The sequence below is a fragment of the Pinus tabuliformis genome, chromosome 5_2 (assembly GCF_031772625.1).
Source record: "Pinus tabuliformis cultivar Carrire ecotype Pingquan chromosome 5_2, CPIR1, whole genome shotgun sequence".
Taxonomy (NCBI): domain Eukaryota; kingdom Viridiplantae; phylum Streptophyta; class Pinopsida; order Pinales; family Pinaceae; genus Pinus; species Pinus tabuliformis.
The window spans coordinates 679260201-679274290 of NC_142306.1; the positions used below are offsets into that span (position 1 = coordinate 679260201).

The following is a 14090-nucleotide window of genomic DNA, read 5'->3' on the forward strand; positions in this document are numbered from 1 at the left end:
CTATAAATCATTGGTCTCGCTAGCATTGAGCTCAGATCTTGTGGAGAGATAGAGTTGTTAGTCAAGGCCTTGCTATGTAATAATGCTGGTTGATATGATGCTAAACAAATGGGTTACCAATTTGATTCTTCTTATGAGAAATTCTTCAGATTGAGAATGACCAAGTACCATTATGAATACCTCCCTAGTTAAGAGGGAGTGTTGACAAGTGTAACTAGGTTCAATCTTCATAATGACATGTAATTATGATTTTTTTAAATGATGAAAATAAGAAAATAAATTTATTATTGCTTGCTTCATGGGTTTCATGAGCAAGAGATTTTATTTTAGATGGCTCCCATTTAGAGCCTTTAGGATTTGTCATAAAAGTCGTATAGAGTTAATGTCATGTATGAAGAATGTATATGAGTCAATAAGATCGTCAGATAGCCCTCCGACGACAAGCACAAGTCCTCCTCTTCATGTCGACTTCAAAATGAAATAACAATCTCGCGTCAGCTCACTTATTTGGAGACACACCGGTTCAAGATCACAGGTCGACTTATTTATAGAAGGCAACCACTATATATATGGGTGAAGGCACTTTGCATTTCAACAGTCCGTTCAGACATATCTTTGGTTCTTTCGGGTAACAGTGACAAAGACAAGTTCGGATTTCGGGTGGCCTAATGAAGAGACAAGTTCAGATTACACTCTGAGATTCGTATGAACATTTCTGGTGTAATTTTCAGTGCCATAGTTCGGTATAGAAGGCTACAGTGCGGTTGGAACTCAAATAGATAAGTAAGGGACAACGAGGATCTCTTCTGGGCTAATCACAGTGAAGAAGTTCAGAGATCACTCTGGAATTTCATATGAGGTAAGTCTTGGATAAATAATACAGAGATTGTTTCGGTGTAGGAGCGAGGTCTAGGATACGAGATGGCAGAGACAAACTCAGTACTATCTCACAATAAAGGGTCTCTTTGTCTCGATTCAGAAATACAATCTTGAGGACATAATAGTTCGGTACAACCACAGTTCGTTGATGATGACAGCGAGGAGGTCTCACAAGATATCTCGATAAGAACTCGGTGGTGACAATGTCTCAATGCTCAAAAGATCGAAGTGGAAGAGGAGTCAACAAGAAGGTTGACTTGTCAAGAGAACTTGTGTCCTTGTTTTGGAGAGGCTACTAGGTCAAAGGTCTTGGTCTTGGTATTCGTTAATTGGAATCTCTATAAGAAGAATTTGTGCGGGTTTTCCTCTCATAGAGTGAGAGGTTTTGGCCCTGGCTAATAGCCTACATTTTGTGTCTGTTGTCTATTTATGTTCATGCATTAGTAACTCTTTGATGAAGAAGAACACTAATAACTTAAGCAACCAGAAGATCCTAATCTAATGAAGTAAAAGTCATTCACAAGCAGTTACTAATTAAGAGAAATCTCCTACTTCATGATGCCTTAGATTTCTCAAAACTATATCCCTGTTCTTAGGGCTAATTACAACTGTTGTTCAAACCTTTGAACAAACCTTCTCTTTTCCTTTACTACATCACCCTTGTCGCTGTCATTCCATCTCAAACTTCTACCCACAACAAAGAGTCATCTGGCTCCCTTTCTAGGGTCTCGACCCTCTTCATTCATCACAAATGTGGGTTATTCTTTCACTGAGGTTTCGATAGACGATAGGATGGCTCTCTGCATAGGAAGAAGCCCTAACTGTGGCATATCAAAGCTGTTGTCCAAAACCTCATGGACAACCCTCCAACCTTAGCAATCTATCTCCTGGAGGACGCTACCACTTAGCCTCCAAGCAACCATGGTTCTGGTCATTTTCTTATCTGATATCCTAGGCCTTGCTACAGATCTTTGCGGCCCCAAATCTAGGGTTACCTAACACATGCGGTACCCTTCTTCCTGCCCTGTACTTGTTGCATTGGTCCTCTAAGGCATGCGGCGTTACTACAACTTTCCTCAAATCCTCACAGCATACCAAAACAACCTTATTCTAGGTGTTTTTGCCCTCTAATAAGGTACAAGACTCTATGGCTAGATCACATAAGTGCCACTGCTATTAGCCCAGAAATTTCGACCCTTTTCCACTAGTTTCTTCCACTACTTGGATGCACAGACTTGCCCACTAAAACCCTCACCAAACTCAACCAACATCCTCCTTGAACCTGAACCAGAGCATGAGACAAAAAGGCAAACATGAAACCCTTCTTCTTGCCCTTTATATAGCTCGGCTTCCTGAGGTATGTGACCTCATTGGATAAGTTCTCACTTGAGAAGAATTGCACTTGTTGGATAAAAAAATGAGTATCACAACTTCCCTTCTTCTAGTTTTCTCATGATTTTAGACTTTGCCCTCAAATGGTATCTTTCCAATTCTAGGGCGACTTGAAGTTTCTAGACAAACCCTAACTAACTAAAGGAAAATTAATTTCTTCATTTGATCAAGACCCTTCATTGTAGCCTTAGGTCACCCTTGCTCCTCTAAGGGTTCTCCACTTTCAACAATGAATAAATAATAATTCCTTTTCTTGATTTCACACCCACACCTTCGGTACAAAATCCCAATGCTTGGGTTCTTTTCCCACAAAAGGGCAAAACCTTTTGTGGTGCAAACTGACACAAACCCAAGGATAGGTGGTATGACAATGATGACTCCTTCATCAGTAAAGATCCAGTCCTGTAGAAGCACATTTCACTTAACTTTGCACTTTCATTGCTGGAATCATTTTGAGATACGTTGAGAAGCTTCAATGATACCTTTTATGCTAGAGAACTCTTTGAGATCGTCTCTGATGTCTGCAGTGAAATCATTTAAATCCAAAACATTTTTCTATATCACCGCAACCCCTTTAATTTTGTGTTGTGTAGACTTAAACATGATCTTGTAGCCAAACAATTGTGCGGCTTTATATATCGTTGGGTGTTCAATCGCTTATGCTTGCTAGCAGAATGGAAGAGATTGGAGGTCAATGTTTGCATACAAATATAAAACAGAATGATTTTTATAGTCGTGGAACGAACAAAGAAAGAAGTCATGATAGGTATGAGAAGACCACCTTTGTATTGGAGTTCTTTAAGCTAAAAACAATCTCCAACAAAAAATAATCACCAACCCAGAGTTTGTATAAGCGACATTAGCGTCGGGAAAAACTTGTGAAGAAGATAACAATTTTCTTGTATGGCAACTCATTGACCAAAACTATGCGCCAAAGTCCTATTTTATGAGATTCATTTTGTCTGATTTGGTAACTAGCAAGGTTAGCAAGGTGTACGAGAGCTGTATTGCCCACAAACATAAGGAAGCCAATGTTTTTTGCAATGATCCTCCTCACACTTATGGGTGGCCAAATCTTGTTGTAGGCTCCAAATATTGTTGAAATCACCACCCAGCTCGCACACTGCTCCTTGGCCCTTTTGTTTCCATCAGACACAACAAACTGTAAGTTACCATGATTGGCAAAGCTATTGTATATAGTTGTAAGCCTGCCACTCCTATGTGACACCGCAAAAATATGCGTTGAATTCCTAGGTCGAAAAGTGTGGAGACTGATTGCTTTCATACGCAACGAAATTTCTTTCTTATCAGATAATTTCCCTCTACTCATATTAGTTATAAAGTTAAATATATGCCCATCCAATCCACATAGGATCATCATCAATAGGATTTATATCAAACTAAATGACCAATGTTTCTCCAATTTCTAGATAGACAACATAACCCCTTAAGTGGCCTAAAGAACCTCAAGAACATTGTGACTACAATTATAGAAAATCTAGTGGTTACTACCAAATATGATCAAATCTCCTTTTTGCGCAGTAGCTATGTTGATGCATGCTCATCACTGCAGACGGTAAGAGAAAACCCTCTTTAAATGCTCCAAATCAGGGAATAACTTGACCTTATGCTTGAGTTTCATATAAAATATAGAAGTTCGTTATAAGATCAATATTTACATATCTTTCCAAAACTTCTACATGTGAGATTGAAACGACTAGCTACTGATGCAATTTAATAAGCTACAAATCTCCATAGCTTGACCTTATGTACACAAATTCACTATCTAAATAAGAAGTTGTTGAAGCAACAAATGCTTTTCCCAGAAGTTCTAGCTTGAAACTAGTAACCCTTTCCCCTTGACATATGACAGGCAATTGAAAAATCCCTAAGATCATCTAGAACGTATCAAGAGCCATCCACAAGCCGCAAGCATTAGTGATAGTCATAGAATTGGGTTTGGAAGGCATTGCAATAACAAATCGTCTCCTCACTATGAACCTCTAAAACAAAAAGCCAAAATGTTGGCCTTCACATGAGTACGCAAAAGATTATTCATTCAAATTACTATGACATGACTATATTGAATTACTCTAAACAATTTGATATCTGGATAGCTTCAATGCTATCTTAGCTAACCCTTGTCACAAGTTCTTAGAGTAAGTCTACTTGATTTCTATTTATAAAGCTCTCTCTGGAGAGAGGGCTCCCACCATGGGAATTCAATGTGTTATGGTCTAAATTCCGACTAAAATAATTAAAGGCATTTGTTGAATTGAATGTGTTCTGGTCTAAATACTATCTGAAACAATTAAAGCGCATTTGTTGGTGTGTAGTAAGTTATATTTACTACAATCCGTCAAAATCATGGATACATGAAAAATGAAAATGGATTATCCCCCTTTATATAACAAATCTTAAGACAAGTATGTTTCATATTATGATTAATTATTGCATTCAATTCTCCAGTTTAAATTGTATATTGATTTTAACATCTTATTATGTATTTGTTATTTACTACAATTCGTCAAAATCATGGATACATGAAAAAGAAAGTGGATTATCCCCCTTTATATAACAAATCTCAAAGACAAGTATGTTTCATATTATGATTAATTATTGCATTCAATTCTCCAGTGTAAATTGTATATTGATTTTAACATCTTATTATGTATTTGTTGTAGATGTCTTGTTCTGGTGAGCACGAGTAAGTGGAATACAAAATGGAGTGTTTATCATTATATAACAAACTCTAGAGGAGGTGTGTTTGGTATTATGAATAATTACAAATCTCAAAGACAAGTATGTTTCATATTATGATTAATTATTGCATTCAATTCTCCAGTTTAAATTGTATATTGATTTTAACATCTTATTATGTATTTGTTGTAGATGTCTTGCTCTGGTGAGCATGAATAAGTGGAATACAAAATGGAGTGTTTATCATTATATAGCAAACTCTAGAGGAGGTGTGTTTGGTATTATGAATAATTATTGGTTTTGAAATATGCTTACCATTACTATCTATGTTTGAATTTTAATGTTATTCACTCTACTTTTTTTCCTTTCAGCTGAGGAGAGGACACCGCAGTAGAGATAGTGTTCAAAGGGGAAGTTTGCAATTTTTTGTTTGTTATTGTCTACATGTTTTGTTTTTGTTGAGTTTGAGCATAATCATGCTTTTTGTTGTACTTGTTTAGCTTTGTTTTACATTTTTTTCTCATTTCTTGTAGTTTGGTCAAAGACATAAGATGGAGGTTATCATTCTTAAATGAAGGTGAATTTCCTTGACTATATGAAATGCATTTCACTCACAATTATCTTTCGGTCATTTGTGAAGCCATTTGCTTGCTTTCCAATTTATTAGATGTTTTATATATGATCTCACACTCAACTATATCGATCTCCTTTATGTAGTGTGCGACTGCAATTGTATAGTCTGTGAAGGTCAAGGTGAAGATACCCTAGACATTGTACCAATGCTGCTTGGACAATTGGTGAGCCATATTTTTTTCCTACATAAGAATATCGTCCTTTAATCGACTGAAATATGTGTTTTTTGCAAACTGATTTATCCTTTTGTCATGGCTTCAGGGTAGTATGCTCTTGTTAATGGGTGTGAGGTTTGAGATTTTCCAAGAACTTTGATACATAATAAAGGGAAATGTTATATTTAGGTTCACAATTTAAGGGCTTATTTTTCATGGTTGTTGCTGCTATAACATTAGCCAAGGGCGAACATATATGTGTATGATTGATTTGTCGCTGTATATATTTGTTATCCATTTTCTGATGTGGTTTATTTGTGATCTCATAGATAATATTGACTATTGTTGCAGTGTTTTGGATGGTGCAACGTATGTTTTCTTGCTCCACACCACATGCACACCCCCACACAACGTGCCTTGAAGAGGAGGTGGGTAAGGTCGAGCAGACAAACATACTAACTCTTCAACCAATCAACAATCGTGCTAACGACAACGCTACTGCAAACATTGTTTGTATTACTCGTAGTAGAAGTACATCTAGTTTATAAAATTTATATTTTTTTTAGATATAGCACATAATATAATTGGACTCGAACTAAGTTGCATGACAAGTTCATACCTTTAAACTCTCTTGTTTAAATTCTATTAGAAATCTAATATTTTATTGTATATCTAGTGCAAATGGCTTGCTCCATTGAGCATGAATATATGCTACAAAATGGGCTCTCCCCTTTTATATAACAGTCTTAAAGAAAGGTGTGTTTCTTATTACGATTAATTATTGCGTTTGACTCTTTAGTTTAAATTGCATAACGATTCTAATATCTTATTTTGTATTTGTTGTAGATGGCTTGTTTTCATGAGTACGAACAAGTGCAATACAAAGAAGAGTGTCCATCGTTATAAAACAAACTCTAGGGGAGGTGCGTTTTCTATTATGAATAATTATTGGTTTTGAAATATGTTTACCATTACTAATTGTGTGTATATTTTAAATTTATTCAATTGTATGAGAGATGATGTGCAAAGGGGATATTTGTAATTTTTATTTTTTCTTGTTTGCATGTTTTGTTTTCTGAGTTTGAGCATGGCCATGTTTTGAGTTGTACTTATTTTTCTTTGTTTTTTGTTTTTTTTTAAATCTTTTTTTATAGTTTGGTTTTGGTTTCATTTGTTGGGTGTGGAAAAGGAAATGAAGGAAGCAACTAGAGAAAGAAATGAAGGAAACAGACAAAGAAAATGGACCTTATTGTTCATAAATAAAGGTGAACTAACATACCTATATGCAGTGCATTTCATTTAAAAGTATTTTTTTGCTAATTTGCGGCTCCACTTGTTCGTTATTCAATTTTTTATTTTTTATGTGTTATCTATGCTCTCATTATCAACTATAATAATCTTCTTTATGTAGGGAACGACCACAATTGTATAATCTACAAAAGTCAAGTGGTGAAGATAAAGTAGAAATTCTACAAACTTGGCACAAAGGATGAGTGAGCCATACTTTTCTCCTACAAAATACTATTGTCCTTTAATACATCGAAATATTTTCTTTTTGCACAACGATTTATCCTTTTGTAATGGTTTCGAGGTAGTATGATCTTGTTCATGTGTGTGAGATTCAAGAATTTTTCCTAAAAGTTTGATATGAAATAAATAAAAAATGTTTAATACTTATGTTCACATCTTTACTGGTTATTTTTCATGATTGCTGCTACTATTTACTCGTTTAGCAAAAGGAAAGGAAGGCAACAAGGAGAGAAAATCAAAATCAATGACATGAGATGGAGGTTATCATTCATAAATGAAGGTGAATCACCTTAACTATATGCAAAGCATTTCACTCACAATTATTTTTCGTTCATTTATGAATCCATTTGCTTGTTTTTCAATTTATTATATGTTTTATATGTGGTCTCACACTCAACTATATCGATCTTCTTTGTGTAGTGAGCAACCACAATTGTATAGTCTATGGAGGTCAAGGTGAAGATACCCTAGACATTGTACCAATGCATCTTGAACAATTGGTGAGCCATATTTTTTTCCTACATAAGAATATTGTCCTTTAATCGACTGAAATATGTGTTTTTTGCGGATAAGTCCTTTAATTGACTGAAATATGTGTTTATGTGAATCGATTTATCCTTTTGTCATGGATTCAGGGTAGTTTTCTCTTTTTAATGGGTGTGAGGTTTGAGATTTTCCAAGAAATTTGATACATAATAAAATGAAATGTTATATTGAGGTTCACAATTTCAGGGTTTATTTTTCATGGTTGTTGTTGCTATAACATTAGCTAAGGGCTAACAAGTATGTTTATGATTAATTTGTCGCTCTGTATATTTGTTATTCATTTTCTCGCGTGGTTTATTTGTGATATCATATATAATATTACTTTGTGCAGGGAGTGACTATAGTTGCAGTGTCTAGGATGGTGCAGCATATGTTTTCTTGCTCCACATCACATGCACACCCCCACACAACATGCCTTGTAGAGGAGTTGGGTAAGGTCGAGCAGACAAACATACTGACAACCAATCAACCATCATGCTAACGTACAACATTACTGCCTTGTGAACCCTGGGATTTTGCGTGTTTAATATGTTTAGATATGCTTAGATTCCTTTTCTGAAATTTTTTCATCTTATCAAAACATTGTTTGTATTACTCGTACTAGAAGTACATCTAATTTATATAGCAGTCTTAAAGAAAGGTGTGTTTCTTATTACAATTAATTATTGCGTTCGACTCTGTAGTTTAGCTTATATAACGATTCTAATATCTTATTTTGTATTTGTTGTAGATGGTTTGTTTTGATGAGCACGAACAAGTGGAATACAAAGGAGAGTGTCCATTGTTATAGAACAAACTCTGGGGAAGGTGTGTTTTCTATTATGAATAATTATTGGTTATGAAATATGTTTACCATTATTAATTGTGTATATATTTTAACCTTATGCAACCCACTTTTTTTCCTTTCAGCAAAGGAGAGCACATTGTAGGAGAGATGATGTGCAAAGGGGATATTTGCAATTTTTCTTTTTTCTTTTTTACATGTTTTGTTTTTTGAGTTTGAGCATGGCCATGCTTTGAGATGTACTTATTTTCCTTTGTTTTGTTTTTGGTTTTTTGTTCATTTTTTGTAGTTTGGTCTTGGTTTCATTTGTTGGGTATGTTGTGCTTGTTTTCCTTTTTTTCATGTTTTTTGTAGTTTGGTATTGGTTTCATTTGTTGGGTGTGGAAAAGGAAATGAATGATGCAGACAGAGAAAGAAATGAATGAAGACAGAGAAAGAAATGAATGAAGCTGACTGAGAAAATGGACCTTATTGTTCATAAATGAAGGTGAGTTAACATACCTATATGCAATGCATTTCACCTAAAAATATCTTTTGCTAATTTGATGCTCCACTTGTTTGTTATTCAATTTATTATGTGTTTTCTATGCTCTCATAATCAACTATAATGATCTTCTATATGTAGTGAACGACTACAATTGTATAATCTACAAAGGTCAAGTGGTGAAGATACACTAGAAATTCTACAAACTTGGCACAAAGGATGGGTGAGCCATACTTTTCTCCTACAAAATACTATTGTCTTTTAATACACTGAAATATTTTCTTTTTGCACAACGATTTTTATCCTTTTGTAATGGTTTTGAGGTAGTATGATCTTGTTCATATCTGTGAGATTCAAGAATTTTTCGTAAAACTTTGATATGAAAGAAATAAAAAAGTTTAATACTTATGTTCACATCTTTACTGCTTATTTTTCATGATTGGTGCTATTATAATATTAACCAAGGGAGGGCAGGTATATGTATGGTTAATTCAAGTGTAAGCTTGTTGATTTGTCCACGACACTCAAGAATCTAGTTCGAGTCTAAAATCACGAACACAAAGACACTCAAATGCAACAACACTTCTACTACTTTGCACAACGAAATAACATACGTCAGTGAATCAACTAGTGCACATGACAATTTTTAACTTTTAAAACCCTCTACTTGTTATATTACAAACTATAATACAACAGTCTTAGGGCTCCATACTAGGGATCATGGCCCTTACATACAACCTTGATATAAAGACAAAACTAGGGCTTGGAGTCAACTGCTATGACCACCAATCTACCCTAAACAAAGTACACTTGACTTACTTGTTGACAACACACTCTATATTCCTTTCAGTCCACATAACTTGAACACATCTGACTCCATTAAGAAATTTGGCTCCCAGATATGCCCACTAGCAACCTTGTAGCTCCATTAAGAAGTTTGCTCCTTGGGGCTTCTGTATATGCCCTCTTGTCAACCATATGGCTCCTTTCATAAGTTGAACTAGGGCTCCCTCACCCTGCCTCCTAACAACCCATTGATTCCTTTCATGAAGACTATACTTGAGGTCTTCTAGACTACCCACTTGTCAACGTCATATATGCTCCAAAATGATACTCCTAGGTCACACCAGATCTAGCCCTCTCGACTGCCCTTTCATCCTTCAAAGCTCAATTCTTAGGGCTTCCAAAATTACCCATACATAGTTAACACAATGACGAATCTAGGACTTCCAAGAGTGCCCTTACAATTTGTGTTCTTAAATTGTCCAGATCTGGGGCTATTGCAAACAACCCACCAACAATGATAAGATGCATTCTAAAGGGATTCCAAAATTACCCATACACAGTTGACACCTTGACTAACCTAGGGCTTCCAAGATTGCCCTTTCTTCTGCAATTTGTCTCCTTAAATTGTTTAGATCTAGGGCTATTCCAAACAACCCACTAACAGTGATAAGATGCGTTCTATATCCCTGTTCTTAGGGCTAATTACAATTGTTGTTCAAACCTTTGAACAAGCATTCTCTTTTCCATTACTACATCACCCTTGTCGTTGTCCTTCCATATCAAACTTTTACCCACAAAAAAGAGTCATTGCCTCCATTTTTAGGGTCTCGACCCTCTTCATTCATCTAGATCTGGGCTATTCTTTTCCTGAGATTTGGACATAGTAGAGGATGGCTCTCTACATAGGAAGAAGCCCTAATTACGGTATATTAAAATTGTTGTCCAAAACCTCATGGACAACCCCCCAACCTTAGCAATATATCTTCTTGTTGCATTGGTCCTCTAAGGCATGCAGCATTACTCCAGCTTTCCTCCAATCCTCACGGCATACCAAAACAAACTTATTCTAGGTGTTTTGGCCCTCTAATAAGGTATAAGACTTCGCCTCTAGATCACAGAAGTACCACTGCTATTAGCCCAGAGCTTTCGACCCTTTTCCACAAGTCTCTTCCACTACTTGGATGCACAGACTTGCCAACTGAAACCCTCACCAAACTCAGCCAACATCGTCCTTGAATCTGAACCAAAGCATGAGAAAAAAAGGCAAACACCAAACCCTTCTTCTTGCTCCTTATCTAGCTCAGCGTCCTGAGGTATGCGACCTCCTTGGATCAGTCCTCACTTGAGAAGAATTGCACTTGTTGGATAATAAAATGAATTTCACAACTTCCCTTCTTATAGTTTTCTCACGATGGTAGCCTCAAATGGTGTCTTTCCAAGCCTAGGCCTTCTAGACAAACCCCAACTAACTTAAGGAAAATTAAATTCTTCATTTGATCAAGACGCTTCATTGTAGCCTTAGGTCACCCTTCCTCCTCTAAGGGTTCTCCACTTGCAACAATGAATAAATAATAATTCCTTTTCTTGATTTCACACCCACACCTTATGTACAAAATCCCAATGCTTGGGTTCTTTTCTCACAAAAGGGCAAACCATTTTGTGGTGCAAACTCACACAAACCCAAGGATAGGTGGTCTGACAGTGATGACTCCTTCATCAGTGGAGATCCAGTCTTGTAGAAGCACATTTCACTTAACTTTGCACTTTCATTGCTGGAATCGTTTTGAGATATGCTAGGAAGCTTCAATGATACTTTTTATGCTAGAGAAATCTTTGAGATCGTCTCTGATGTCTGCAGTGAAATCATTTATATCCAAAACATTTTTCTATATCACCGCAACCCCTTTAATTTCTTGTTGTGTAGACGTAAACATGATGTTGTAGTCAAATAACTGTGCGACTTTATACATCGTTGGGTGTTTCAATCGCTTATGTCTGCTAGCACAATGGAAGAGATTGCAGGTCAATGTCTACATACAAATATAAAACAGAATGATTTTTATAGTCATGGAACGAACAAAGAAAGAAGTCACGATAGGTATGAGAAGACCACCTTTGTATTGGAGTTCTTTAAGCTTAAAACAATCTCCAATGAAATATAATCACCAGCCTAGAGTTTGTATATGTGACATTAGCATTGGGTAAAGCTTGTGAAGAAGATAACAAGTTTCTTGTATGGCAACTCATTGAGAAAAACTATGTGCCAAAGTCCTATTTTATGAGATTCATTTTGTCTAATTTGGTAACTAGCAAGGTTAGCAAGGTGTACGAGAGTTGTATTGCCCAAAAACATAAGGAAACCAATGTTTTCTGTAGTGATTCTCCTGACACTTTTCGGTGGCCTATTCTTGATTTAGGCTCCAAATATCGTTGAAATCACCAGCTAGCCTGCGCACTGCTCCATGGCCCTTTTTGTTTCCATCAGACACAACAAACAGTAAGTTACCATGATTGTCAAAGCTATTGTACATAGTTGTCAGCCTGTCACTCCTATGTGACACTACAAAAATATGCGTTGAATTCCTAGGCCGAAAAGTGCGAACACTGATTTCTTTCATACCCAACAAAATTTCTTTCTTATCAGATAATTTTCCTTTACTTATAATAAATATAAAGTTAAATATATGCCCATCCAATCCACATAGGATCATCACCAATGGGATTTATATCAAATTAAATGACCATTTGTTTCTCCAATTTGCAGATAGAAAATATTACCCCTTCAATGGCCAAAAGAACCTGAAGAACATTGTGACTACAATTATAGAAAGTCCAATTGGTACTATCAAATATGACCAAATCTCCTTTTTGCACAGTAGCTTTGTTTATGCATGCTCATGATTGCAGACTGTAACAGAAAACCCTCTTTAAATGCTCCAAAACAAGGAACAACTTGACCTTATGCTTGACTTTCATCTAAAATACAGAAGTTAGTTATAAGATCAATATTTACATAATTTTCCAAAACTTCTACATGTGAGCTTGAAACAACTAGCTACTGATGCAATTTAATAAACTAAAACTCTCCATAGCTCGACCTTATGTACACAAATCCACTATCTAAATAAGAAAACTAAAAATCTCCATAGCTCGACCTTATGTACACAAATCCGCTATCTAAATAAGAAGTTGTTGAAACAACATATGTTTTTCCCAGAAGTTCTAGCTTGAAACTAGTAACCCTTTCCCCTTGACATATGACAGGCAATTGAAAAATCCTTGAGATCACCTAGATGGTATCATGAGCCATCCACAACCCATAAGCATTAGTGATAGTCATAGAATTGGGTTTGTCAGGCACTGCAATAACAAATCGTCTCCTCACTATGAATCTCTAAAACAAAAAGCCAAAATGTTGGCCTTCACACAAGTACGCAAAAGATTATTCATTCAAATTACTATGACATGACTATATTGAATTGCTTTAAACAATTTGATATGTGGATAGCTTCAAGGCTATCTTAGCTAACACTTGTCACAAGTTCTTAGAGTAAGTCTGCTTGATTTTTTATTTCAAAAGCTCTCTCTGGAGAAAGAGCTCCCACCATGGGAATTCAAGGTGTTGTGGTCTAAATTTTGACTAAAATAATTAAAGGCATTTGTTGAATTCATTGTGTTCCGGTCTAAATACTGACTGAAACAATTAAAGTGCATTTGTTGGTGTTTAGTAAGTTATATTTACTACAATCCATCAAAATTATGGATACATGAAATACAAAATGGATTACCCCCTTTATATAACAAAACTCAAAGACAAGTATGTTTCATATTATGATTAATTATTGCATTCAATTCTCCAGTTTAAATTGTATATTGATTTTAACATGTTATTATGTATTTATTGTAGATGCATTTGTTGGTGTTTAGTAAGTTATATTTACTACAATCCATCAAAATTATGGATACATGAAATAGAAAATGGATTACCCCCCTTTATATAACAGAACTCAAAGACAAGTATGTTTCATATTATGATTAATTATTGCATTCAATTCTCCAGTTTAAATTGTATATTGATTTTAATATCTTATTATGTATTTGTTGTAGATGTCTTGTTCTGGTGAGCACGAGTAAGTGGAATACAAAATGGAGTGTTTATTGTTATATAACAAACTCTAAAGGAGGTGTGTTTGCTATTATG

General features: G+C 35.5%; 1 long non-coding RNA gene across 1 annotated transcript in view; it reads left to right on the top strand.

The window, feature by feature from the left end:
* Positions 1-14073, top strand: part of LOC149160936 (uncharacterized) — a 34039-nt gene extending 19966 nt beyond the window's left edge. Inside the window, exons 15-23 of the long non-coding RNA XR_016261815.1 lie at positions 4956-5032; positions 5164-5240; positions 5343-5548; positions 5689-5768; positions 6111-6187; positions 6606-6682; positions 8974-9106; positions 9245-9326; positions 13997-14073. This is a non-coding gene — a long non-coding RNA (uncharacterized LOC149160936). The remainder of the gene's footprint in view (positions 1-4955; positions 5033-5163; positions 5241-5342; positions 5549-5688; positions 5769-6110; positions 6188-6605; positions 6683-8973; positions 9107-9244; positions 9327-13996) is intronic.
* Positions 14074-14090: the final 17 nt, after the last annotated feature.